Source organism: Spermophilus citellus (assembly GCF_964194105.1).
Source record: "Spermophilus citellus genome assembly, chromosome: 7".
Taxonomy (NCBI): Eukaryota; Metazoa; Chordata; class Mammalia; order Rodentia; family Sciuridae; genus Spermophilus; species Spermophilus citellus.
The window spans coordinates 56,965,132-56,969,356 of record NC_138188.1 but is presented as its reverse complement, the minus strand read 5'-3'; the positions used below and the strand labels follow the sequence as shown (position 1 = coordinate 56,969,356).

General features: G+C 35.1%; 1 pseudogene across 1 annotated transcript; it reads left to right on the top strand.

Moving 5' to 3' along the window:
* The first annotated feature begins 1,145 nt into the window (after positions 1-1,145).
* Positions 1,146-1,537, top strand: LOC308653291 (small ribosomal subunit protein uS10-like; annotated as a pseudogene). Its single transcript has one exon. The product of its transcript is annotated as a small ribosomal subunit protein uS10-like (transcript).
* Positions 1,538-4,225: the final 2,688 nt, after the last annotated feature.

Sequence of the window (4,225 nt, the reverse complement as noted above, 5' to 3'; positions counted from 1 at the left end):
TCATGAAGGAATTAGTGCACTTGGTTCTCTGCTATATGAAAACCCAGAAGGAAGAGGCCTCATTCAGAACCTGACTATGCTGATACCCTTATCTTGGACTTTCTAGCCTCTAAAGCTGTGAAAAGTTAAGTTTCTGTTGTTTAAACCACCCACCCAAGGTAATTATAGTAGCTCAAACTAAGACACAAACCAATTTTTTAAAATAGACAAAAGATTTGAACAGTCATTTTACCAAAAATATACAGGTAACAAAAGAAGTATATAAAAAGATACCCAGTATTATTGGTCATTAGGAAAATGCATATTAAAATCATAAAAAGATACCTGTTAAGTCAGTCTTTAAAAAAAAAAAAACTTGACAATACAAAGCGCTGGTGAGAATGTAGTCACCAAAGTTCTCATACATTGCTGGTGGGAAAGCATAATGACACAATACACTTTGGAAAACAGTTGGGCTGACTTTTAAAAACATACTTACTGTACTTACTATAAACATACTTTTTAAAACATTCTTACTATAAAATACAACAATCACATTCCTAGCTGGGTGTGATGGCGAACACGTGTAATCCCAGCAGCTCGGGAAGTTGAGACAGGAGGAGGATCGCAAGTTTTAAGCCGGCCTCAGCAAAATCGAGGCGCTAAGCAACTAACTCAGTGAGACCATCTCTAGATAAAATACAAAAAGTAGGGATATGATGTGACTCAGTGGCCAACTGCCTCCGAGTTCAATCTTGGTACCACCCCCCAAAAAAATCTGTATAGAAATGTTCTTAGCAATTACTACTAATAATCAAAAACTAGAAACAATTCAAATATGCCTCAACAGAAGAATAAATTGTGATACATCTGTACAATTCAATATGATTCAGAAATAAACAGGAGCCACTCTTGATATATACAACACTTTGGGTGAATCTCAAGGTTAAATTTAAAAAAAAATTCAGAAAGCCATATTATTTTGGAAGAAATAAGATTAGAAATTGCCAAGGAAACTCAGGGAAAAGGCTTAAAAAGGGGGTAGCCTTTTTGAAAGCAACACGGTTTTGAGTGCAGCAGAGCACCATGCTGCCAGCTTCTGCTCCTGACTCACTGCTGTTCTCTCTCGCCGAGTAACAAGTAGGTCAGGAAGCTGCACCACAGTCATGTCATTTAAAGACACCAGAAAGGCACCCATGGAACAGATAGTGATTCATTATATTAGAATTATCCTTAGCAGCCGAAATGTGAAATTGCTTGACAAAGTATATGCTGACTTGATCAGAGGCATAAAGGAAAAGAATCTCAAAGTGAAAGGACCTGTTTGCATGCCTACTAAGATTTTGAGGATCACTAAAAGAAAAACATCTTGTGGTGAAGGTTCCAAGACCTGGGATCCTTTCCAGATGAGAATCCACAAGGACTCATTGACTTGCACAGTCCTTCTGAGATTGTTAAACAGATTACTTTCATCAGTATTGAGCCAGGAGTGAAGGTCGAAATCACCATTGCAGATGCCCAAGTCAACTGTTTTAATAAATTGATTATCAATTGTTAAAAAAAAAGAAAAGGGGAGTAGTAAATTTTGTGGGGGGAAGGGAGGGGGTGATGTTAGAATTGTTCTCCATTTTGATTACATAATATATTTTAAAATTCAGACCTGCACATCAAAGAGCAAACTTCAGTATCTGTAAATTGAAATGAATTTTTTTTAAATCAATGAAAATTAACAAATCTTATGAGATTAAAAATCCTTGGGGCTAGGGTTGTGGCTTAGCGGTAGAGCGCTCGTCTAGCACGTGCAAAGCCCTGGGTTCAATCCTCAGCACCACATAAAAATAAATAAATAAAATAAAGGTATTGTGTCCAACTACTTCTAAAAAATAAACATTAAAAAAAAAAAAATCCTAGCATCCACACTCCTATGAAGCTCTTCCTTATGAAAGAAATCCAGCTAATAACCCAAGGAGATTTGGGAACATCTGGACTAATTAAAAGCACATGTCCCCTAATATAATGAATTGAGAATTTGGCATGACTTCTGGAGTAGTCCTGCCAAAGGGCATAACCTGAATCTAATCATGAGAAAACACGAGACAAAGCCAAATTGAGGCCATTCTATAAAATAACTGGCATGAACTCTTTAAAAATGTCATTTCCATAAAACATATACTTAGGAACTGGTCCAGATTAAAATAGACAAAAGAGGTATGTGAATCTAATATAATGTACAATCTCAAATTTGTTTTTTTTTATAAATACCTTATTGGGACAAAACCTCCAAATAGTTTCCTGATTAGATAACAGTATTGAGTCAATGTTAATTTTCTGATTCTGAACATTACATTGTGATTACAGGATTCCTTGTTTTTAGAGAAGGTAAGCACTGAAATACTTAAGAAGGTAAAGAAGCATTGTGTCTGTATGTTACCTTTTGATTTTTGTGATGCAGGGAACTGAACACAGGGCCTTGTACATGCCAGGTAGGGTTCTAACTCTGAGCTACACCCAACCTCCCAACCTGTATCTTACTCTTAAATGGTTAAGTAAAAAATAATTAGTAAGAAGGGAAAAGAAAGTAAATGAGGTAAAATTTAGCACATCTGGATAAAAAGTATTTAAGAATTCTTTGTAGTATTTTTAAAAATACTATTTTTTAAAAAAATATTTATTTTTTTGTAGTCACAGTTGGACACAATAACTTTATTTATATGTGGTGCTGAGGATAGAACCCAGAGACTTGAACATGCAAAGCAAGCGCTTTACCACTGAGCCATATCCCCAGCCCCATTGTAGTATTTTTGTAACTTATTTCTAAGTATGAAGTTATGGAAAAATTATTTTAAAAAGTAAATGTTCATTGGGCTAGAAGTAACAGGCCAAGCAAGCTAGAAATAATACAGCAAATAATCTAAATATGGAATCAACATATTTACTAACATTAAGACTCTAGTGATAACTTCTGGCACTGACACAGTACTAATCAGGGAGGCATGTCCCATCACTCTGGATTTCCTGAGTTCCTGTGTTCTGTTGTGGCAAGGAATCAGCTTGACACTGTTACAAGTCTCAATTACATAGGCAACTCTTGGCTTCAATCTCTTTCCTTGCTCATCAGTGACTTTTGGCTATAACACAGGAGCTTCAAGTACACTGGCTACACTAAGATAATGATCATACTGACTTGTAAATTAGTCATATTTATAAATTACAAGTTAGCCTCTTGTGCATTTGATTAATAGCCTTCTTAACCCATATTAATTCTGGGATATTTCTAAATATCTTGAGTATGAGAACCATATTCTAAAATGGTAAATTTATCAAGGTTGCTTAACTCTGGGTAAGGTCTTGAATGATAACTTATAATTTCAGATTAAAGTAGACAAAAGAGGTATGTGAATCTAATATAATGTACAAACTCAAATTTGTTTTTCTATGAATACCTTATTGGGACAAAAGGTATTTATAAAAAAATACACACCTATAATTTCAGTGACTCGGGTAGCTGAGGCATGAGGATTACAACTTTGAAGCCAGCCTGGGCAAGTTAGTGAGGTTCTATTTCAAAATAAAAATAAAAAAGGGCTAAGGTATAGCTCAGTGGTAGAGCACCCCTGAGTTCAACCTCAGTACCAAAATAAATAAATAAGACTACTTGGCATGGCACATACCTATAATTCTAGCTACTCAGAAGGTTAAGGGAGAAGGATCACAAGTTCAAAGCCAGTCTGGGCAACTTAGGAAGATCTTGTTACAGAATAAAATTTTTTAAAAAGTGGGGAAGGCTATAGCTCAGTGGTAGAGCACTTGCCTAACATGTTTGAGGACCTGGGTTAATTCTTCAGTACTGCAAATAAATAAATAAGATTAAATAAAGTTAGATACTAAATTTTTCACTGGGAAAATATGACAAGTACTTGAATAACATAACAATTCCATTTTGGAAAACTACATGATAATCTGTCATGTAAATATGACAATAACCATTTCAAGGGCACAAAATAGGGAGGGCTATTTTTATTTTCATGCTTTTTAACATCTTGACAGAAGAAAGAAATTGTTGAGGCCATGCTCAACTATAAAGAACTAAAGACAAGCCATCCCTACTAGTCTACTACCAAGAATAGCATATGCCTTTTACATGTACAACTGAATACGCAGACAGAAAAGGAACCAATTAGAAAGTTCAGGCTTTCATTCATAACTTCAAAATTGGGAATTCGATCTTAAAAAAGGAAAGATTCCA